The sequence below is a fragment of the Macrobrachium nipponense genome, chromosome 47, assembly GCF_015104395.2.
Source record: "Macrobrachium nipponense isolate FS-2020 chromosome 47, ASM1510439v2, whole genome shotgun sequence".
Classification (NCBI taxonomy): domain Eukaryota; kingdom Metazoa; phylum Arthropoda; class Malacostraca; order Decapoda; family Palaemonidae; genus Macrobrachium; species Macrobrachium nipponense.
This window is the reverse complement of record NC_087222.1, coordinates 20,794,009-20,819,173: the sequence shown is the minus strand read 5'-3', so window position 1 is coordinate 20,819,173 and position 25,165 is coordinate 20,794,009. Positions and strand designations below refer to the sequence as shown.

Genomic DNA, 25,165 nt, shown 5'->3' with positions numbered 1-25,165 from the left:
TAAGATAAAGCGGAACCTTCTTTCTGGACTAGTACTAAAACTTTATCTCTTACACGGAAATTTGTCTCTTTCGCTCTAAGATAATGTTTCCATTTAGTACCCCCTTGACTCCCGTTCTCCTTCGCTAGTTGCCAACCATCTCTTAAATTGTTTTTATAATACTCAAGATTAGTAATGTAATCTTCTTTACCCTTACTTCTAGACAAAGGTCCGACCATATTGATAAATACATTCTCAAAAGATTCGCCTACTGAAGGAATATTACACAACGGAACTCTGGGGATTACTTGAATCGGTTTCCCGGCAATTTGATATTCATGACAGCTTAAAACATACTTCTTCATGTCTCTCCTCATTTTAGGCCAAAAGTACGCCCTACTAATACACTTGAAAGTTTTATTTACTCCTAAATGCCCTTCCTCATCATGTGCTAACTTCAAAACTAATTCACGAAGCTTCCTAGGAACCACTAATTGTTCGGTGATTTCCCCTTTACTACCTGACTTAGGACGAACATAACGACACAAAACTTCGTCCTTTAAACAAAAAGTTTCCTTACACACATCATCGAGATCATCATCCAGCTCACACTAAAAAATTCAGGTCAGTGTCTCATCCTCTCTCTGCAACTTGACTAGCTCATCCTTATCCAAAAAGCTTGTGCCTGATTCATCACCGTAACTAGTACTGGATACCGGTAGATTTACTACGGTACCCTCGACAGCTACGCCTTCCATTTGGCTATCACTGTCAACGATAGAGTTAGGTTTCTCAGCCACACTCATGCCAAGATCAACCTCTCTACCTCTATTACACTCGTTCGAATCCACGAACTCACTCTCGTTCGAAGTTCTTACACAATTTCTTACACCCTCAGCTGCTTCCTTTTGTTTCAGATCTTCATAGATTGTGCTGACTTGCCACTGATGATTGTCTCAGTAATGCTATCTCCTGTCAGCTGCTTCTCCTTAATCCACAGCAACAGAAGCCTCTCCATCTCGTCATTTTTATTTGTCCATAACTTAGACATGATGGTTATGGCTTTGAAAGCCTTTGTGCTCATGTTAGCATCCTTCTGTTTGAGGATTGTACATATCGTCGATGTACTCTGCTCGTAAACATGTGCCAACTTACTCACGCAGACACCACGCTCATGTTTCTTGATAATATCATGCTTCATCTCCATCGTCATCATGCGGTTTTCTTCTCACTGCCAACCTTACCACTCGCGGACCCATCACTTATTACAAAAAATGTTTACAAATACAGTGAAAATCATGTAAATAATGCAAACACAACATAGGAGACTCTCTGGAGATGTGTATTGTCTTTTGTTTCTTTAATTCAGATTATCATCAAGCCAGATATTTGTATTCTCTGGGAATAGTTCTTGAATGTAACATCATTCAATTAGGCTAAATACACTTGCGCATATATGTTTTACTCACCGAGCATATGCTATGTGCAAGTTGTCGGCTTGTAATTGCCTTAAGTAATCTGGATTTTACATTATTCCTTTAGGCCAAACTTTTGATTTTAGATTTTGTTCACCAGCCATGAGCTATTAGAAAGACACTTGGTTAAGGGAAATAATTCTTATAAATCTCGATGTTATTACATTCTATTACTAACCCGCAAACCTTGCATTTATTATTTCCTTACCGGGATTAGGGTACGTGCAAGAGGACTCTGAGGTAGGGGTGTAAAAATACTACCCCCGTAGGTCTTGTGTGTCGTAAACGGCGACTAAAAGGACAGCTGCTGCCTTGCAGTCTTACTTTTTTAGTAAAAGACTAGGCCCACCACCAATATCTGTGGTTGATGACAGCAAGGGCATGTGGTTGTAAAAACCCCTTTGCCAAAAAATAAAGCATGCCTGATGTTGTAAGGAAAAGTGCATCATGTAACTGACCCCTTAGTGTAGGGATAAAGGTGAGAAAGAAGAAGAGAAAGAAGATTAGGTTGTGTACAAGTCCCTGGTTAATAATTGCCTTTAAAGTGATTCTTGAAGTTTGCATCATTCCCTTAGGTTATACCTTGCTTTTGGGATTTTGTTTACCAGCCTTAGGCTATTGTTGTCGCAACTTAGCGGTAAATATAGTTACCTTGAAGTAATTTGTGAATGTTAAGACTTTCTTTTAGGCCAAATGTAGGAACACGTTTTGTTTTGTTTACCATGCCTGCAATACTCATCCCTTTCCTTTGCAAAGGCTTGGTATACGGAGGCACTTTCATGGTGTCACGCAACTGTGAACATTTCACATCTTCGCTACTAGCCTCCAGATTGCTTGGCGGACTGGAGCACAGGCCACTAGAGTCAATTAGAAGGGCATGTAATTGGTTACTGATTTCGATTTCTTTGAATTCGATTACTTTGAATTCCTGATAATTCTTCTAATAATTTCTTTTGTTCATGAAGCTTACCTGCCAGATATATATATAGCTGTATTCTCCGAAGCCAGACAGAATTTTAAAACTCCCGGCACACGCAGTGGGCGGCCAGGTGGTAGTACCCATTCCCGCCGCTGGGAGGCGGGCGTCAGGAACCATTCCCATTTTCTATTCAGATTTTCTCTGTTGCCGGTACTATTAACACCTGTTTTCAGTACCTCCGTCATTGGATTTTGGAACTTTCTTTGGCTACTTGAGTATCCCGATTGATTTTTGGTTATTTGATTTGGATCGGTGGTTAGGCATACGCTAATTGTGGAATTGTTTTGAATTTGGCTTGATTTTTTCTTAACTTAAGATGTCTGGGTCTAGTTCGACTAGCGTCAGAATATGTTGTGTGGAAGAATGCAAGGTGAGGCTACCGAAAGCTTCGGTAGATCCCCACACAGTGTGCGCGAATTGTAGAGAACTTGTTTGTATGTTTGATGATCACTGCAAAGAGTGTGAAAGTATGTCTCATTCTGTGTGGAAGGCGTATGAATCATATGTACGTAAACTAGGAAGTGATAGGGTAAGGAGGTCTTCCTCCAGGAGTGCAACACCCATTACCCATCCAGTAGAATTTATCCCTCCAAAACCGGTGATGCCTTCGGGCCCTTTAGTAGTGTCTGTGGAGGGTAATACCCTATCTTTGATTCTTGAATCCTTGTGTACCCTGGAATCAAAAGTGCTTGCATTAGAAAGTGTTAATAGTGCTGTGATGTGTAGTGATAATGCCCCGAGTGTTGCGGAGGGGGTATCTGACCAATCTGATGTCCCTTCGGCAAGACCTGGGGACACTTCCCAGGCTGCCAAAGTTCGGTGTTAAACAATCTTGAAGAGTGTTTTTCATCGTCAGAGGCATCTTCCCCGCGCAGTGGTTTGGAGCTCTCGGAGGGGATCACGCCCTCTGAAGAGGACGAAGACGCTAGATGTCGCACAGGTGGCCGTCGTCTCTGTTTCCTCAGAGGAGGTCGCTTCACGTCCGTTAGCTACTTCGGTTTTGCGGTCGTCTCCGGAACAATTTGAAGACTTTCCGCCGCAAAAGAGAGCAAAGGTGCAAGATGTCGCACAGGCGGCCGTCACCTTTGGTCTAAGGGAGAAGGACGCTTCCCGTCCTTTCTCTTTTACTGTTTTGCAATCTTCGCCGGAGAGGATGTCTTCTGACGATAATGCTTTTGAGCGCCCTGGTTGCTCTAAAGATAAATCCGTGGCGGTCCATGTGAGGAGGAGGAGGGCTTCCCCTCGCCCCTCATCTTCTCACAGGATCAGCCCTTCATCGAGGAAGGAATGTGCTAACTCGAAGAGGATTGAGGCTTTGCAACATCAACTTGCTTCTTTAATTGCAGAGGAAGGATGATAGGCTGCCAGTCAAGAGATCCAGGCAGTCTCCTTCTCCTTCTCCTTGCTCCTCTCTTTCTCCTATTACTTCGCCGTCAAGACTTCGTACACGGGTGTCTAGAAAGCACAATATTAATGCAACAGCGAGGCTTGACGCCAGACCTGGTGCTTGGCTGGACGCTCGGCTGGACGCCGGGCGTGACGCTCGGCTGGACGCCAAGCGTGACGCTCGGCTGGACACCAGGCGTGACGCTAGGCTGGACGCACATGACACTGTTGCAGACGTTCGCCGAGAATCAGAAATTGGGAATGAATCTGATGAAGGAGACTTATCAGAAGAGACAACTGAGGAACAATCTTCGACTCCAGTGTCTTCAGATTACCAGGTCTTGGTTCACTTGCTTCGAGCCTCGTTTGAAGAAAAGTTTCAACCTGAGGCCCCTGTCTCCTCCTTTGCAATTGTTATCTTCTAAGGCCATCAAGACTCCATGATTCTTGAAGATGGTTACTTCATTTTCAACGAAAAGAGCTTTTAAGAAGATTCATAATTGGATGGAGGAAAGAAAAGCTCGAAACAAGAATGCTTTCACCCTGCCTCCTTCAAGACTGACAGGCAGGGCAGGTCTTTGGTATGAGACTGGCGAGGAGATAGGTTTTAGAGCTCCCTCTTCGGCCCAAGGTGACTTCGCTACCTTGGTAGAGGCACTGAAGAGATCCCTTTTTTCGACAGCGAAAGTGTCTTGGGGCCCCTGCTAAGATAGATCATCATATTAAGGGACTCTTCTGTACGATTGAAGTCTTTAATTTTCTAGACTGGTGTTTAGGGGTCTTGGATAACTGATCACGTAGTCCTGATTCGCTTAGCCTGGAGGAGCTGTCCAACGTTCTTGCATGCATGGACAAGGCCGTCAGGGATGGTTCGGAGGAAGTGGCCTCACACTTCTGCACTGCAATTTTGAAGAAGAGAGCGACCTACTGTGGTTTTACTGCTAAGGCATTCTCTATCTCTCAGAAGGCAGAATTGTTGTATGCTCCTCTTTCAGGCCATCTTTTTCCACAGGCTATGGTCAAAGATCTGGCTATCAGTCTACAAGAAAAGGCTACCCAAGACCTCCTAGCTCAATATGCGAAACGTACAGTTGTTACTTCGACGTCTTCTCGCTCACAAGCTTCCAAGAAGCAGAAGCCCTTTCGAGGTGGAATTTCCTCGAGGATACCTGCTTGAGGAAGTATACGTTCCAGAGGCAGAGGCCCTGCAAAGAGAGGTAAAAAATGAACCAGCGATCCTTCAGCCACCGGGAGGAGCCAGGCTTCGATTATTCTCGAAAGCTTGGACAGAGAGAAATGCGGACAGCTGGTCACTCAACATCATCAAACGGGGGTACAAGATTCCTTTCTTAAAGCTTCCCCCACTGTGCACGACACCCAAGGATTTATCCCCTATTTACCAACAGGAGAAGCAGCAGATCCTTTACGATCTGCTAGAGCAGATGCTCAAAAAGAGAGCGGTGGAACAGGTCAGGGACCTGGAATCCCCAGGCTTCTACAACAGGATATTTCTGGTGCCGAAACAGTCGGGAGGCTGGCGACCAGTCTTAGATGTGAGCAGTCTGAATCAGTTCGTACAGAAGCAGAAATTCAAGATGGAGACACCTCAGTCAGTTTTGGGGACCTTAAGATCAAACGATTGGATGGTTTCATTAGACCTTCAAAATGCGTATTTTCACGTCCCCATCCATCCCCAGTCGATGAAGTATCTTCGGTTTGTCCTAAAAGGGACAGTTTATCAATTCAGGGCACTTTGCTTCGGATTGAGCACGGCCCCTATGGTCTTCACGACTTTAATGAGGAATGTAGCGAGGTGGCTTCATCTTGCGAATATCAGAGTCTCTATGTACCTGGACGACTGGCTCATTCATGCCTCCACGCAAACGCGGTTTCTGAAGGATCTTCAAGTAACTTTATCGTTGGTGAAGTACCTGGGACTACTGGTGAATTTCAAAAAGTCACATCTGATTCCGACACAGTCCATCGTGTATCTGGGGATTCAGATGGATTCAGTGTCTTTTCGAGCTTTTCTGTCCCAGGGACGTCAGCAGCAAGGCTTAGACAAAGTGTCAGCCTTCCTAAGGAAAGAAACATGCTCGGTGAGGGAATGGATGAGTCTGCTGGGGACCATTTCCTGACTGGAGAAGTTTGTTTCCTTGGGGAGACTGCACCTCAGGCCACTCCAATTTTTCTTCAAAGACAATTGGAAGGACAAGAAGAATCTGGATGTGATATTGGATATCTCGGGAGAGATAAAACATCACTTCAAATGGTGGCTGGACCCAGTGAAACTGTCACAGGTGTCCTGGCATATAAACCTAAAAGAGATGGCAGCCATCTTTTTAGCGCTCCAGTTCTTCCAAGAAAAAGTCTCTCGTCGCGTAGTCCAAGTCAACTCGGACAACACCACAGCTCTGGCCTACATCAAGAAACAGGGAGGAACACATTCTCGGTCCCTGTTTGCTCTGGTGAAGGAGATCTTGCTGTGGCAAGAGAACGAGACGTCACGATCCTTACGAGATTCGTATCAGGAGTCGAGAACGTCCGGGCAGATCTCCTCAGCAGGCAAGGGCAGCTTCTACCAAACGAGTGGACTCTGCATCAGGAGGTATGCCAAGAGCTGTGAGGGTTATGGGGAAGTCCGCTCGTAGACATCTTTGCGACGTCCAGGACGAAGAGACTTCCACTGTACTGCTCTCCGGTGCTCGATCCAGGGGCAGTGGCAATAGACGCATTTCTCTGGGACTGGACGGGGATGGACCTGTACGCCTCTCCTCCGTTCAAGATCCTAGGGGAAGTTCTGAGAAAGTTTGCAGCGTCAGAAGGGACGAGAATGACCTTGATCGCCCCGTTCTGGCCTGCGAGAGACTGGTTCACAGAGGTCATGGCCTTCGTAGTAGACTTCCCGAGGACCCTTCCATTAAGGATAGATCTACTCAGACAGCCCCACTTCGATAGGTACCACAGAAACCTCCCCGCTCTGAGTCTGACTGCATTCAGACTATCCAGAAGTTGGCCAGAGCGAGAGGCTTTTCTAGACCAGTGGCAAGAGCTATCGCCAATGCAAGGAGAGCTTCCTCCCGCGCAGTGTACCAATCGAAGTGGGCCGTCTTCAGGAGTTGGTGCAAGAAGAACGGCATTTCCTCTACCATGACCTCTGTGAGCCAGATTGCTGACTCCCTTCTATACCTGCAAAATGATTTGAAGCTTGCATTCTCTACAATCAAGGGATATAGAAGTGTGCTTTTGGTTGTCTTTAGGCACAGAGGCCTGGACTTGGCGGACAACAGAGACCTTCACGATCTCTTGAGATCCTTCGAAACAACGAAGGTTCAACAACCCAGGTTGCCCTCTTGGAACTTGGACATAGTTCTGAAGTTCCTCATGTCCAGTCCATTCGAACCTATGCAGGCTGCTTCCCTAAAGGATGTGACTAGGAAAGCTATCTTCCTGACTGCTCTGGCGACGGCGAAGAGAATCAGTGAAGTTCAAGTGATTAGCAAGCACGTTGGCTTTAAAGGTTATAACGCAGTCTGTTCTTTGAGCCCAACTTTTCTGGCAAAAAATGAAAATCCGTCCAACCCTTGGCCTAGGACCTTCGAGATTAAAGGGATGGCCGAAATCATTGGGCGCGAGCTAGAGAGTCCTGTGCCCTGTCAGGGCTCTCAAATTCTACCTGAAGAAAACGAAGGAGTGTAGAGGTCCTTCTGATAACCAAGTTTACCAATGTAAAAAAATGCTCTGTCTTTTTTCTTGAGGGACACCATCAAGGAAGCGCATTCATCTTTGAAAGATAGTGATATGAAAGTGTTGAAGGTGAATGCGCATGAGGTGAGGGCTATTTCTACGTCGGTAGCCTTCCAAAAGAACATGGCACTCAATGACATCTTGAATGCCACCTTTTGGCGTAGTAACTCAGTGTTTGCTTCACACTACCTTTGGGAGGTGAAGACTACATACGAGAACTGCTACTCTTTGGGCCCATATGTCGCCGCAGACACTATTGGGGACAGAGAGTAGCACTCTTCCTATCATATAGGAAATAATTATATTAGTCTTGACTTTTTATAATTTAATCATTTTTATTTTGTTTATGTTTATATATGTGTTTATTTCTGTGGTTGTGGGTCGGCCGCCTAAGGCGGACTTCCCTTCATTAGCCTAGGTTATACGAAGTTTAACTAGATAGGCTAGGCCAGGTGGTAATGTTTTTGCTTCGCCCTCATAGTAGGGTAAAATGGTCTTGTCACATTGTGGTCATGTCCCCGTTGACAGATCATCTAGAGCGCACCAGCTACACAGGTCACGTCCTTGCTGGAACCTCTAGTGGAGCATAAACAGCATTCGGTGTCTAAACAACACCTATATGGTCTGTCACATTGTGGTCACGCTCCCCGTGACAGATCATTAGAGCGCACCAGCTACACAGGTCACGTCCTTGCTGGAACCTCTAGGAATGCATTACCCGAATTCGATGTCTATAAATATAGGATCTAATTGCATTGTGGTCACGCCCCCGTTTACAGATCATCTAGAACTCAACAGCTTCACAGGTCACTGCCTTGCTGGAGTCTCTAGTAAAGCAGAAGCAGACTTGGGTGACGGTAATCACGAAGTCGGCTATGCTAACAGGTAAGGAACCAAGATGTCAACCATCTACATGAATTTGTTTCCCAAATCCGAGTCTGTCTCCCCCTTCCTCCAAAGGTGGGATTCAGCTATATATATATCTGACAGTAAGCTTCATCAACAAAATGATATTGTTTAATTGGTACAATAAAGTTTGTTCATACTTACCTGGCGATATATATAATCAAAGTGCCCACCCACCTCCCCTCAGGAGACAGTGGCACTAGAAAATCTGAATAGAAAATGGGAATGGTTCCTGACGCCCGCCTCCCAGCGGCGGGAATGGATACTACCACCTGGCCGCCCACTGCGTGTGCTGGGAGTTTTAAAATTCTGTCGGACTTCGGAGAATACAGCTATATATATATATATATATATATTTGCCAGGTAAGTATGAACAAACTTTATTGTATAATAACAATATCATTTTTGAGTAATTGGTTATTTGTAAAATTATTCTCTTGTATGAGAGTGGACTTTGCTCTGAGACTTTAATGTGAAAACTGCCTGGTAATATAAATATATGTATTAGCTTTGATGTTTTAATACAAAAAGGACTTGGTGATATAAAATTACCATTATTTATATTATTATCATTTTTAAAAGGTTATACATACATTTACAATATTTGTAAATATGTGTGAGTATATGAAATGCTAATGTTATTCATACACTTTATGATTTTTTCAGGCCTAGATGCCAAAATTTCCTCTAGGCTTATATAAAGTACTATAAAGTACTATAGTTAGCAATCTATAGTACATAAAAGTAATCTGTAGCAGAGATTACCTGAGGCATCGTCATTTCGCCTCTCACCTCTCATCTGTCGCCTACTGACCTCCCTCCCATCCCCTCCCCTCCCAAACCTAATGCCTGTGGTCTCCTATTACCCCTCCTATCTTAGTCATTGCTCCTGCACCTGACTCAGTTCGCTTCCTTCCCATGCCTTTGCCCAGCATTTTATTTCGATTATCATGAATTTATTAAGGTAACAGTGAACTGTTGTGCAGTGGAGGAGGCAGCTACTTGTCCCTCAGTTCTCCTAGACCTAGACAAAGGTCACTGTCCTGCTCCCCCACATCGGGAAGAAGACATATCTGAGGTCTGTGGGAGGTTGGGGGTTACATACAGGTAGTCGCTTCCTCAGTCGAACCTGTTGTCTGTCCCAGTATCGACAGACAGCCGCTGGAATGTGTTATAGAAGGTGACTATCTGGCTCCTCGGATCTCGTAGACTTAAAAGTCACTGTCCTGCTCCTCCGCACCAAGGAAAAGGCATACTGGCAGTCAAAGGGAGTCCGAGGGGGTTGTTCCCGGTAGTTACCCCCTCAGTTGAACCTTTATAAACTTGTCGTAAGTTTATAGGTTTTTACTGAACTCCGCTGGAAAGGAGTATCTTTTAGTACAAAGTTGTCATCCTATTCCAGCGTTTCGTCACCTCTTAGATTGCGTCGATGGCATGATTCTTTGGCCTCTTGATCTGTGATGAGGTACAGTGGTCCCCCCGTATTCCCAGGGGGTGCATACCAGCCCCCCCCCCCCCCCCCCCCCGTGACCCCCCCCCCCCCCCCCCCCCCCCCCCCCGTGAATAGTTAGACTCCACGAATAGTTGGAACCCCTATAAAAATGCTGAAAACAGCCTATTTTGTTAGTTAAAACTCAAGAAAAACCCACTAAAAATTTTTATACCTGGTTTTTTAAATAGTTTTATCATAAAAAGTGCATTTTATGATGAAATTGAGAGAAAAAAAAACAGGAATATCGGGATATGTCTCATAGAAAAATATCGCGAATAGGCGAATTTTCTGCGAATAATGCCGGGAAATGTTCCTGAGAGAAATCCGTGAATGTGTGAGTCAGCGAATCTGGAGAACACGAATACAGGGGATCCATTGTATTCTTCAGTCGATGAAGCCTCGTCTCCTTGCCGTCATGTTTGTCCAACTCGCGTTCTGCTGATCCGACTCAGTTGATTTTCAACTCATTACTCGGCTGATTTGACCGAAAGGAGTCCGATGGTTTTCTTTACCTTCAATTGAACTTGTCATGCGTCTATAGGTTTCAACTGAATGCCGCTGGAAAGGCGTCTAGTGAGTTGTGCTCATTAGTCATCAGATTAATCCTTAATGGATGGATTGCTTCTCAGGAGTATTAATAACAGCGTTGGGGTGGTGAATGGATTGATCCTGTAAAAAAGCAATATTAAGCACCATTAACTTGGAAAGAATTCGGCAGGAAAGAGGTTCCAATACTTCTGTAGCCCATAAATTCACTTATCTATTTTGATATTTGTGAGCTGTATTTATAATTTTACAAAATAAAATAAAATAATTTATTAGAAAACACATACGTAAGTTGGTAATATTTACAATTGTCTTGTAAAAGAGGCCCCACAAGGGGTTGTAAATAGTCATTTTCAACTTCTCATGGAAGGTAGGAAATAATTTTTAGAATTTTTGTTTTTCTTCACCATGTGCATTTGCATATCTTCCTCTTTCACTTAATGTGTTTTTTGCGTAAATTGGCTGCCCTCAAAGTTTACCTGGCTTGAGGAGCTGCATATCGATATTTTTTTACCTGTCCACTAAGGGTTAAAGAAAAGTTACTTATTTTACATAATTAGTATTGATATTGAATGCCTTGTGCTAGCGTCTAGACGTTGGAAGCATTGTAAGTGACCTCTTGCTTCCGATAGCCAGTCATCTCCCAGGAGTTTGCAGCCCCTGCCTTGCTGCATTTGAACTTTTCTCAGATACTTTTGCCCAGACTAATCAGACTAATACCGATTCTCACGATGAGCACCAGGTATTAGTAGCTAGGTGCTGGGATCTCTCTTGTATCAGGCATTTTTGCAGAGCACCAGCCCCTACCCAGGCATTCTGTACCATCTGAGATGTCACACTCCTTGCTCCAGCTCACTTGGGGCTTTCCATGCCTCACCTGGCAGCAGCTGTTGGTGGTCTGGCGCTACCTGTTGGATGCCCGAAGACACAGTCTCCTCGTTCACCTTCATCAACACTAGGGGATCTTTTGAGAGCCACCACTTGGAACAGGACATCACAAGAGTCGAGGAAGAGGTTCTTTGTGTAGTCCTCTTTGGAAAATTTAGATCAAGGAGAAGACAGATGCTTGGTGAGAAGTGGCAAGTCCTCACCAACTTTTGGCGCAGTCAACTCAACTTGACTCTTTCTCACATTTCCGCGAACGAACAACCAGTAGTGGGAAAAGAAAGCTCGCTCCGTTTGATGGGTGAAAACCTCTGCTCTCCCTTCAGGAAGCATTACAGGAAGTCCCTGGTTATTGTGGGGAGGGGGGGGGGTTCCATTCTGGGTGGGGTGCTGCTAAGCAAAAACTGCCATTAACCGGCAATTTATGGTGCTTATGGCGACAAGTTTTGGTTAATGGTGCTGATAACGGGTTAATGGCAACTTTGTTTGATATGTTATATTGCCATAACTCAACTCTATCATTGGCACCTTCTGGCACTGATAACAGAAACTCGGCCGTTATGGCGCCATAAATGCAACATGAAACCGGATCGCCATTAACCAAGACCGGTGATAACCTGAGACTGCATGTATATCACCGAAGTGAATATGTTTTCCTACGTCTTTGGATTGCTACCATCACTGCAAGTTGATGATTGTATGTATTATTGCCCTCACCCTCTAGTTCTGAGAAGAGCGGGCAAGAACAGTCATCCTCCCCTCTTTTTCCCCTCTACTTCATGGATTAAACTGGACAGGACGAGTGAATAAGAGGAACTCTACGGAGTATACTCCCCAGGGTTCAAATGCGAGAGCTTATGTTCCTGGTTCGATCTTAGGATCTCTCCAGTGTTCCCATTTTGAGAACAACCAGTTCAGCATGAACCAGTCGTCTCTGGTGTCCTGTTATTGCCGTAGAAGCTTCCCTCTTAGATGGTTTTCCCCTTCGCTCTCTTCGTTAGAGCATAAAGGGCGTCTGCTTTCAGTCCATATTCTTTTTCTCCTCGAAGTAAAGAAGAATTAGGCTGATGCTTGATCAACTGGAGCCTACAAATATACTAGTATATTTTCCTTGTGACATGCGTCTGTTATTAGTTGCACTGTCCGAGTAATAGCCGCATACCTGTAAGTTAATTCTTCTGGTGTGTGACCAAGACAAATAGTACTTTCTCTTAATTACCTGAAACTCAGGACAGCTTGTTTGGCCTTCCAAGAATTTCTGATTTTGATTTTGAGAACAACTAGTGGTATTATTTTGGCAACAACACCACAGGGTTGGTATTATCACTGGGAAAAAAAGGGTTTCTTTCCTTTTTTATTTTTTTTTGGTTAACTTGTAGATGCTTGGGGGTATTTGTTGTGCACTCGATAGCTCTATAAGATGAATGTATTCCAAGACAGAATGTGCTACTAGGCAACTCATGTTAGGAGAAAAGTGCTGCCTTCTCATTGAGTTTTTGTTTGTCTTAGTATTATTTCCCCTCTGTCGAGGGTTAACTTCTAATTCAAATTTCTGCCCAGCCATCACAGACTTAAGTCTCCAGTTGGCTCTGGATTCTCGCTTATGGTTCCTATCTTATGCTTCACATTTGCCATTGCGAGAATCATCGGACAGAGATATGTCTCTTTGGACTCATTATCATCTTTCTGTTTTCCTCATGCGACAACGGAAGTCTATAAGTCTTCTGCTTCATTGCAATTGATCCATAGGCCACTGCGATGATTCAGAATGATATTTCAGGCAAACCACAGGAGTTTTTTATCTTCCATATATTTTTTTCTAATTTGTAAAGTGTTCAACTATTAGTAGTTCACCCCAAATTGCAGTGAATGTTGGAAGACTTACCCTGTCCTGATAGCTTTGCTTCCAGTGTAAAGAGAAGAGTTCCTCCCAGAACCCGTCTCTTCCTCTGTTTTAACATGTTGTCTTCCATTTTATACGGACTTCATCTTTGAGACACTCAGTTTTGTGGAGTGTTTTTGGCCTTCTTTGAAGCATAGCTAAGGATGTAAGAACAGCCTCTACTTCCTTTAATTTTCAGACAATATTTGCTCTTTACGCCCATTCTGCTATCAAACTATTGGAGGCGTAAGCAATCTTCGCTTCTTATATTTTTTATGTAGGCTTAAAAAGTGTTGAAGTTTTTCAATACCTCGAGACCATTTTTAGTGACTGGCATGGCATTGCGGAAGGGAGCACAGGATGTTCCCTTATTATTATCTCTTCACCTTTCCAGTAAGGTGCTGAGTTTAGAGAGCCATGGGGTACAGTGTACCTGGAGCACCCACCACTCTCAGTGGATGGGTCTTGACTTCATTTCACGGTAGGTGTCAGCGTTTTCTGGTTATTTTGTATTGATGTTGCAACCAGGGCAGGGATGGGAACCTATCATACTTTGCTAGCTATAGGAGCATTCTCTTTGCTGCAAAGTTTACCCTAAGTAGGAGGCGACCCTTGGCTCTACCCCCACGCCACTACAAGTCAAGATGAACACCAACCAGAAATTTGAATTAGGCTGCCGTATGTGGAAACTAATAGCTATATAATTAATGAGTAAGTACTATATACAAAACCTTATTTTATTATAAAAATATGTTTGCACATTCATACAGGGACTCAGAGACAGTACTAATGGGAAGCATTAAATGTTTCACCCATGTTTTGCACTACATTAGTCTAACATTTGCATGGAATCTGCAAGTGCTTAGTGTACAGTCTCACTGGTAATGTATTGTGTATAGAAAACCTCTATGTGCTAATGGAGATCACATCTCTTTGCCACAGATAACCTGTACTACTGTTACGGATGATCTCTGATCTGTGAAGGAACAAGCATGGATTCTTCAGAATCATGTTAATTCTCCACAATAACATACTCTAGGTAAGTGATATAAAAGTGAAGTAATTGCTGTAAAAGAGAATTATAAGTAGTATTTGATATATTTGTTGAATATTTTAGTCACTTAATGACTCAAACACATTGTTCAAAACTCAGTCTGTGAGTTATTCATGATGCACTGAATGATATTTGTTTTAAATGTCAACATACCACAAAGTACAAATAATCTGATTGAAAAGAATGAAAATGACATCAGACTGGGTGTAATATTTTGATTAATAATTATTCCTACACGATATATGCAAACCCTCGGTCCTTTACATTAGAAATTACTTTCAGCATAGGCTAGAATACAGCTGTTAAATTCTTAAACAAGGTGGTTAGGGAGTAACTACTGCCTGCCTGGATGTAAATACTCCACTTTGCTTTCAGCCATCTTCCGATGAAATATAAATATATATATATATATATATATATATATATATATATATATATATATACCACACACACACACACACACACACACATATATATCATATATATATATATATATATATATATATATATATATATATATATATATAATTGTGTTTGATGTTAATAATTAATTGACTTTAATAATTAATATTCAAGCCCACTTTTTGAGATAGCCTTACTTAGCTGCTTTTCTACTTTGTGTTGAAGGGCGGTGGCTAGGGTATGCCCACACCCTTATTACATATTTTCACCCTTTAATGTCAGAGTGAGACAGTGTATTAATTTGAAATTTATGCTTACACTTTGGAAATTACCAAGGGGAACTTCAGAGGTTTGTCCTTTGTTTTTCTTCTGGTATTTCCTCTTGTCTTTCGTCCTTTCGCTAGCTTATTGGATGAAGAGAGAGGGAGGGTGTGTGGTGTTGGTGTTTAGGGATGTCCTCTTATTTCTAAGGGCTATTCCCTTGGATGCGAGAGGAGTATCATTATTCTTTTAATCATATTCTCTTTCTTTTACAGGCTAACAATGGTGATAGTTGATTACAACAGTAGATGGTTGGATATCTCTTTATGTTGGTTATTCTAACCTTGTAATTGTACTTGTAACTCGTAGCATGCTGTGATATTGATCCTCGAGAGTGTGTACTCTTCCCCTGCTGAAAATCATATTAATTTGCCACTGCTATTATGGAGTTTCATCCCTGGACACCTTCGCAGCTGCCCTGTGATTATCAACTCTACTTCTCCTGTAGAAGTGTTGCAGAATTTAAAGAAGTAGTCGAAGTGGAAGAGAGCTTATCAAGTGCTGTCAACTTCCTCTCCGTAATCATCATATTTTTCTTCAACCTCCTCCCATATGACTTCTAAGGCTCCCTGCTGAAGAAGGAGAAGGTAGTCCCTCACCCCCCAAGAAGTCTCGTCAAGGGACTTCTAAGGGTCTGCTTCATTGAACTGAGAGGCAGTTGAGTCTTTGTTGGCTCGCCTGTTCCCTGGGTCTAGTGTGTCGGGAGCTGTAGAAGTGCAAACTTTCGTTTGTGCTTGTTCGCAAGATTCCCTAGTTTACATAAATCTACGGATTCGCGTGCATCTACTAGGGTTGATGTGACAGTACTGCTGGACTATATGCATGGTGAGACCGGTAGGGAGTCACCCATTCAGTCCTCTTGAGAGGTTTTGGACTTGATGAGGACTGTGATGCATTGGAGGAGGGTACCAGCCCTCTCCAGTCAGTTGCACGCTCAACTCCACCCTTTCCCCGGTCACGTTTGTGTGAACAACTGGTCTCGGTGGCAGCGAACGTTTTCCGTGCCATGCGAGGGTTTCATAACCCTTCTTGGGAAAGCTTTTCTCCAGAGCAAGAATGCTCTCCTAGACTCGTGTCTCAGCCATCACCGCAGGTTGATGGCTGCCCACGACTCACTTCTCCTGTTAGTTCTGCTAGCAAGGCAAGCAAGAGCATCCAATCTTTCTCACCTATTCCCTCTACTGCCTATGGCTACACCGGGAGGGGTGAGGTGAATAGGAGGAATCCTGCAGAGTGCTTTCTGTAGGATTCAGCACTGGAGGAGTACATTCCTGGAAGGATCGTAGGGTCCCACTGGTTGTACGTCCACGTCACTGAGGAAGGATCTTCTATTCTCCCTGGCCCTTTCTGTCCTTTGGACGGTTTTCAATTCGCAGTTCCGCATGGGTTCTTGCATTCCAGTCTTCAATGTTAGCATATAGGACTGGTTTATATGCCTGTTTCTCCTCGATTCCCACAGGAAACGAAGAGGGACCCCTCCTTGGTGATTGTTTGATGGAATTCGGGGTCTCGCTGAGCCCTTAAATTCTTTGGAATTTCTAGCACTCTCCGAGTGTTTTGGTTTTTTATGAATACCCCGGAATCTCACTGAATGCTCAAATTCCTTGGAATTCCTGGCATTTTCAGTGTTATGGCTTTTTTGTAATTTCCAAATACTCAAACGAGATGGACATCCCCAATAATTGTTATTACAGAATTCAGGAGTCTCGCTGAGTGATTAATTTCCTTGGAATATATGGCATTCTCAGAGTGATTAGGTTTTCTGTGATTCTCAGACATTCAGACAACAGGTATTCCAGTTGGTGTTATTGACGGGTCTTTTTTCGTGATCAGAATTGTGAGAGTTCACTTTTCTCCAGTTCAACTGTGAAGATGTAGGTCAACATTTCCATTAGTCATTCACTAAGCAGTATAGTTTCTTCTTAGCTGAGATTCAACTACTGATTAGAAACTTCTCTGTCTGTTACGACCCTTGTTGGGCTAGGTGCAAGTTCTTTTGCACAAGAATAGAGAGGACAGTGATCTTACCAAGTATCTAGATAAATTCAGTCAGCGGAGACAAAAACACACATGAAAACTCAACAATATTTATTAACAAACAAAGCAAAAGAATAATAAAGTCAGGCTTGTGACTATAAAGGACACAAGTTAGTCTTTACTACCGTAGGAGTTCCTAAACACTAACACTAAACCCTAGACAGAAAATATTGAGAAATATACTGCATAAATTAGCAAAATGGGCCCAACACCAACATAAATATAAACCAATATCTATAACTAAGCAGAGAGGAAAGAAGTAAGAGACCAACAGGGGGAAAACTTAATTCTCCTACCTACAATTATAAACTAAATCTTAAATGTAACGAGCATCAAACATCCTAATAATAATATCCACAAGAAATAACGAAAAGTACAGCATCACTCGTGACAAGATATACACAAAGACTGGCATATATATATAAATATATATATATATATTATATATATATATATATATATATATATATATATATATATAAATGTACGCTAACATTTGAAGGTCAACTCAGTCAAAAATAACTATATAAAGCGGCAATAAGAAATGCCAACAGTCTCGAAAGACTCACTATATGAGAATAACAAACAAACAAACAAAAATACTCGGGAAGAGCTCCTCACACTGAATAAGGGCTGAATGGATGCCCAAACGATTCAGGCTAAACAGTTGCCTTGCTGAAGGCTGAAATACAGGGGAGCCATGGTCTCTTACATTCACTGGGACAGTGCCACGTACCAGGCCAATACTCTGCTATCTGAAGGGCGTGCAGCTACACAGGTCACCAATACCATGGGGAAGGAGTCTGTCGTACTCCCAAACAAAACACAAGGGAAATTCCCTACCTGTTAGCAACTGCCCTACTTGCACCTTCATGGGCCTCAATGCCCCCACCGCTGCAGCTCAGAATGTCGTCGTGGAAAAACACAGTGATGTCCCTCCCACGTCCACTCTGTCGGGATCCAGCGCCGATATCAGAGCCCGCGGGAAAGTACACCCTGTAAGGGGGAAAGTCACCGCAGATGGCAGAAATTCCCCTGCGCCTCCAACACTGACGGCGACAAATCCTTCGAAGGGTGATAAAGAAAAATATGCCAGCTGCACAACCATACGGGGAGAATAGTGAGCCCGAACTATTCCCCGGGAAAAGAGTCGCGCCTCCAATATCATCACTGGTCTCCTTTTCACCAACCACTCGAAAGATAAACAAAAAAAAAGAAACTAGCATTAATAAGATGCTCACAATCATTTAACGAGCGGGGAGGAGGTTTAACAAGCAGTTCGCTTGACGCTCAGCCGAGACCAAAGTAAAGCTTAAAACTAAAACCTTAAAAACTAATTTCCTTACGCTAATTTTACATACAACAAAATATAACAAAAAGCAGTAACAAGGCTGAGATAAAAATAAAGCAAAAGCAATGCCAGTTACGTTAATACATGATACTGTCTTATCATCAAAGGGACCTCTGTCTCTAAAGGGCATTTGACTTTCGTCTAATGTGCCCATACCTTGCAAGAATCACCATCTTGTCTCTCAGTATTATTGGCGACGAAGATGAGCAATCATTTGGCATCTGTTGACAAGTCCGAATCCTTCATGATCTCCTGTACTTTTGTCTTAGTAAATGGTTGATCCAGATCAGTCATTACTTTGTCCTATTGGTGTTTTGCTGTACTGACGAAGGCTTGACACCCTTAATTGAGTGTCGATACCTTTATCCATTTTGACTTCCAATGCGGAAGTGTTTAATGACACTTCTTCCTCCGAGTCCTACGAGATAGTGAGAAACTCCTCTGCAGTTGGATGCGTCCACTGTTCACTCTCTCAGAGAGCGAGCAGTGCCAGTGGCTGTGTACATTTCATCACTCCGAAGAATATGTCGGACCGGAAGATGGATGCAGTCTCATTACAACCACATTTATATCTTTCTTCCTCAGTTCTCCCCACAGATCCTTGGAACCTTTTTACCTTGGACCGGTGGTGGATGCTCACGTTGTGATTGCTTACCCGGCTCCTTCAAGAGGACAAGTTGCATCTTGCCTATGGTGTGTGGTTCTAGAGGTAAGAAGGATGCCAGGGTGACTGGTCTCTCCACCTTCCCCTCCTCATCCTTCTACTCCTCTTCCTTTAGGTTGAGGATAGGACTGGAACTTACACTTGCTGGTCGGGCGATTGATGCAGTAAGCTTGCACATCGAGTTTCCTTTCTATTTTTCTTATCAGAATTATAGAAGCAATCCCGCTCCTCCATCTAGCAAGGGGAGGAAAGAGACTGGCAATAATGCAAACCCATCCTAGAACTTTGCATTAATGCCTCCGACTCTATTTTTTCCATTCCTTTTTTGGATGAGTTACGATTTCTCACTCATTTCGAAAAGGCCCAGAAGTCTGACTCTTGATCATGCAGCTCCTATATACTCCAATCAAGTTGTCAGAGGCAGGGCACTCTTCACTCTTACGACCAGGAGCAATAGCCCAGGTGTGCAGAACTCCAGTCAGTTCTAGAGGTTCACTCACATTCCTCCCACCAATCAGTGAGTTTTCCATATGTAAAGGACCGAGGGTTTGTATATCGTGTAGGAACAAATCACAGTTTTTGAAAGTAAAATGTAATTTTCCTAACTAAAACCTGATCATCCTTTTGATTAATGCCCACCTCATGCCACCTCTCTATCTGAAACATGGGCCGAAAGGCAAAGTGGAATGTTAACGTCTGGAGGGGCCTACCTGCCTTGTTCAAGAATTTAATGGCCATATTCCAGCCTATGTTGATAGTTATTCCTTATTCAAAGGACCTTAGGTTTATATAGTTATGAAAAATACAATTTTCTTTCATAAATTTTGATTTTTGTTTGTGAATTCTTGGTATCTATGAGCGTAGTTGTTGTTTTGCTTATACAGACAGTCAGCAGTTACAATGGTGGTTCCGTTTCTATGCCATCGTAATCTGGAGTGACGTAAAAAAAAAATTATAAAAAATGAGACATAAAGTTATGAAAGCCTTTCCTTCTTCCTACATGATATACAAACCCATGGTCCTTTACATCAGGATTGTTCATACACAATATACAAACCTGAGGTCCTTTACATTAGGAATAACTTTCAGCGTAGGCTGGAAAAAGGCTGTTGAAATTTCAAACAAGGTGATTAGGCAGTTAATTACTGTCTGCTAGTTGGGAGTCCTGCCCAACTGGGCGTAAACATTCCAATTTGCTTTCAGCTGCTGTCGAGTGAGGACGTGTGCTTCACCTCTGCCTGACAACTGTTGTTTACCTTTTTCACCTGCGGTGAGATCTTTCCTTATCTTTAATTGTATTTTATTTTGTGTATACTCGTGCTTGCAATGGAATCTTAAGATATACCGAAGCCTGAAAAGGCCTTCTCCCAGGGAGTAAGCCTTGTTGGGGGTGTAAGAAATGTGAGAGTTTTTGCTCCATGGTTGAAGTGGACCCTCATGCCCTTTGTGCTAAATGTTGAGGGAGTGAGTGTACTAGAAACTTCCCTTGTAATGTGTGTGTGTGTGTGTGTGTGTCCTGGTTGTCCGAGCAGTGGGGGAGGTATGAAGGGAGGAAATGATCTCGGGGGAAGGCTGCCAAGGCTTCGTCAGAGGGTTACATGCCCCCAACAACTCCCTTGGTGGCTGATCCTTCGTCATCCTTCCTTCCTCCTCGTAAGCTCCCTCGACTTGCTGTTTCCTCTTCGGGGGAAACTTCCCCTTCCGCTCCTTTGTCTGATTCGTCTGGCAAAAAAGATGGAGCGGAGCGGATGTTGGTAGTGCTCGCTCCAAAGGGGATCCTTGGAATGAGGAGAGTCTCCCTTCACTAACCCGACTTTCGCTCCTTCAGGTGTGGTGGCTCCATGTTCTAGGGATTTGCATAAGGCAGGGGTGGAGTTGGGCCTCCCGGGAATACCATCTGCACAGGGCCTTGTCTCCCATTTCTCCTCAGTCCCTGTGACTCATGTGGCTGTGGTGGTGACAACACCTACGTGCCAATCTATGTAGCTCCTCCTCACTTAGTTTATTCCCATCACCCCACCAGTGTGACTCCCTCTGTGGTAATGGAGACACATCCCCATATTCTGAGGCAGGACATGTCCATGCCCCTCCCACCGGGATACTCTGTGTTTTCTCCCCCAGCCACTTTTGTCTCTGTGGCCCCTTGAGCACTGTCACCTTTAGACCTCCCTCCAGGTGTTGGTGCTCCCTCAGTTCCTGTACCCCTGCCTGCTGCTGCCCCTCTTCCCGCTCTGGTAGATGTACTTGTGCCCACTCCTACTGCTGAAGAAGGAGAAGGTGGTCTCCCCCCACTATCCAAGAAATCTTGTCTAGGTCCTGACCTTTTGCTGCAGCACCTTCCTGCAGAGAATGTTTGGTTCTCGCAGCAAGAGGCAGGGAACCTGGAAGCTACTGCTATGGCAGCTTTTCAGGTAGTCTCCTGGCTGGATCTGTGGTCTCACAGTATCCAGGGTTGCAGCTTCCTCATGAGCTATTGTTCCCAGAGAAGACTCGACCTTGGGGAGACTTTGTCAGTCTGGAGGTAGGGCCATTTCCTACCTAGCCCACCAGACTGTCAACCTGTGGGTGAACCTGGTGTTGAGGAGGAGGGATGCAGTCCTACATCACATCACCAGGTCCGTTGGTCTAGGGTTGCCTTTGGAATTTAAGAATGGACTGTTGCTGGGTTCTGCTGTTCTCTTCCCTAGAGAGTTGGTAGATGCTGTGGTGGAGAAACATAGACCATCTCATCCACCAGGCAGTTATGAAGACCTCAGGGACTTCACATACAACTGCATCTAGACCACTAAGTCAAGCTAGCTCTTCCTCCGCCTCTAAGAAGCCTATTTCTCCTAAGGGAGCACAAAGAAATACCCAGCCTTCTTCTGTCTCCTCGAAATGACCACAGTTGCTCTCCTTCCAGCCTTCCTTCCTCCAGGGGAGGGGAGGTAAGGGAAAGAAGAAGGGAAATGCTAGGGGCAGCATTCCCTCCAGCTGCTGCCTTTGGTGGGGGAGTGCCTATCGAGCCATCAGGCAACATGGCAGCGATATGGAGCCGAGACCTGGATAGTAATTATCCTTTGGGAGGGATGTCTACTCCCCTTCAAGTTGAGGCCACCTCCCACCAACTCTGGTCTGTCTTCAAACCTACATCCATGGTTCGGCCAAGGATCTAGCATTGAAGGAAGAAGTGCACGCCATGCTAAGCAAAGGAGCTGTGAGATCTGTCTCTTAGTGTATACTTAGTAGAGAAACCTCTGGGGGCTAGAAGCCAGTGATAGATCTCTTATCATTTGAACTTTGTTTGCCAGACTCGGTTCATGCTCTGCGCTTGCTTCGATCAGGGAGGACTACTTCATGCTGTTGGTGGACTTGAAGGATGCACATTTTCAAATACCCATCCATCAATCCTTCAGAAAGTACCTTCGTTTTATCCTGATTGGACTGTGTTTCAATTCAGGGCACTGTGCTTCAGACTCTTGACCACCCTTCAGGCAGGGCCCATTTGGTAGGGATATGTCTTCTAAGATATCTTGATGATTGGCTAGTCCTGACAAGCTCACGCTTGCAATTGTTACAGGACCGGGACCACCTTCTCAATTTTTGTCCCGATCTGGGGATTATGATAAATTTTGAGAAGTTGGATCTCATTCCTACACAGAGGATAAAGTACCTGGGCATGCTGATCGATATGGTAGCAGCATGAGTCTTCCCCACAGACTCATATCAGCAACTTCAGGAGCAGCCAGCCAGCTCAGCAATGGCTAGTCATGATCGGTCACCTGTTGTCTTTGGCGAAGCTGGTCCCTCTCGTGTGGCTTCACCTTCAGTCTCTTCAGTGGAGACTGAAGGAGTTTTGGTCACTGGCTTGAGACCCTCAAACCTTTCTCATTTCACTGTCTAGGAAGTGAGAGAGAATTTAGCCTGGTGACTGGATGACAGGAACCTCTTAATAGGAGTGGAGTTGCACACTCCCCCTCCAGACATGCTTCTCTTATCAGACGCATTGTCCAAGGGTTGGGAGCATACCTGGAGCAGTTGCTGACTGCTGGAGTGGGGAACCATTATGACAAACACCTTCACATCAACATCTTGGAACTCGAGATAGCTTACTAGCTCTCCAAGAATTCCAGGATCAAGTGATGGGACACTCCTAGGTCTTGATGAGCGACAACACCAATAATGGCATGTTTCAAGAAGCAGGGGGTCATGTATCTCTCCCTCTTCACCATTTGGCAGTGCAGGTGCACGAGTGGGCAGCAGCTCGCTCGGTAGATCTGTCAGCTAAGTACATTCCAGGCAAGAGGAATGTAGTGGTAGACAAGTTCAGTCGCTAGAATCAGGTGATAGCAACAGAGTGGTCCCTTCACACAGACGTCGCTGAAAGGTTATATGGCCTATGGGGGTGTCCAGTTGTAGAATTGTTTGTCACCTGGCACAACAGGAAGCTACTGATGATTCTGTTGGCTCCCAAATGGTCACAGGCCATTGGTATTCCAACCTGCTAGTTCTTCTTTCTGAAGTACCAAGAGAAATCCCTCCTTGGCACAACCTTCTATGTCAACCCCACAAGAGTGTTACCAATGGTAATGCAGTCCCTGTGTCATCACAGCTAGAGGTATTTTCCACCCACCTCTTGTTTTTGAACAAGAGGCTTTTTCTCAACGTGTAGCAACAGAGATGGCGGGATACTTCAGACAGTCCTCTACAGCTGTAGTATACCAGGGAAAGTGGGCCATCTTCTGTGGTTGGTGTCATATATGGGGCTTCTCTCCGGTCAAAGCTACTCTTCAGTAGGTCACGGAGTCCTGGTACTTCTTTGCTGGGAGAGGCTCCTCTCAGTCTGTAGTTAAGGGCTACAGATCTGCCATGGGCCTAGTCCTGAAACTGAGAGGTGTAGATATTTCTTCTTCCACAGAAATATCTCTGCTTATGAAGAGCCTCAAGAGGTCTTGTCAACCCTGGGAACTCAGGCCTCCTGAGTGGGATGTGACTCTTGTATTAAGGAGCTTGACTTGTCCGCCTTACGAGCCTATACGAGAGTCATTAGACAGGGATCTGAACATCTTTCTGCTTTGCTTAGCATCAGCGAAGAGAGTTAAAGAACTTCATGGTCTTTCCATGAACGTTAAACACTTGAGGGGATGAGGATGGGTTACACTTGATTTTGTTTTGAACTTCGTAGCGAAGACTCAGACCCCATTGGTTCCAGATGCTAGGTTTGAGTACTTTATGATCCCTTCCCTAGAGGACGTTTGTGTTAGTGTTCCAAACAAGATGCTGCTTTGTCCTGTTAGAGTGCTATGGCATTATCTGAAGAGGACTCGACATCTCCAGCCTCAGTGTTGACGAATCTTCGTTCGCAATGAGGTGACCAAGAAAGAAGTGTCCAAGAACACTATTTCTTTCTGGCTTCATGAAGCAATCAGGAAAACATATTCCGCTGAAGGTAAGGACACCAGTACTTTCGTCTGAGAGCTCACGAAGTCAGAGGTATTGGTTCTTCCTTCGCATTCTGTATGAACCTTCCAGTACTGGAAGTGGGGGTTTGGTCTAATCAGACCACTTTCACCTCTTTCTACCTTTGGGATATAGCCCACAAGTCCTTGGACACTTTTTTTTTTTTCTTGGGACCGTGGTGGCTGCTCAAGTTGTGTAGCTTACCCTACTCTTAACAGGAAAAGGCTGCATTTTGCCTTTTGTTGTAATGGTATGAATGTGGGTGTGAATGGTGGGAGTGACTGGCTCTCCTCCTCCTTTCATTCTACTCTCTTCCTTTGGGCACAGAGTTATGTCCGTCACATGCTGGAACTGGCGGCTGAGTCAGGTAAGACTATATGCAGAGTATCCTTTTTATATTCTCTAAATAGACTATAGAAGTATATATCCTTTATCAGCACCCTGCCAAGAATGCAACCCCTGCCGATTACCGGGGACTGCCTGTACCAGGAAAGTGGGCCGTCTTCTGTGGTTTGTTTCATAGACTGGATCTCTCTCTGATCAGAGCTTCTCTTCAGAAGGTCATGGACTTTCTAGTCTTTCTTCACCAAGAGAAGCTCCTCTCTGTATCTGCAGTTAAA

The 25,165-nt window shown here is 44.2% G+C and overlaps 1 long non-coding RNA gene across 1 annotated transcript in view; it reads left to right on the top strand.

Moving 5' to 3' along the window:
- The window catches only part of LOC135204755 (uncharacterized), an 86,455-nt gene that overhangs the window by 38,758 nt on the left and 22,532 nt on the right, over positions 1 to 25,165 (top strand). The window contains exon 3 of the long non-coding RNA XR_010312332.1: positions 14,220 to 14,316. This is a non-coding gene — a long non-coding RNA (uncharacterized LOC135204755). The remainder of the gene's footprint in view (positions 1 to 14,219; positions 14,317 to 25,165) is intronic.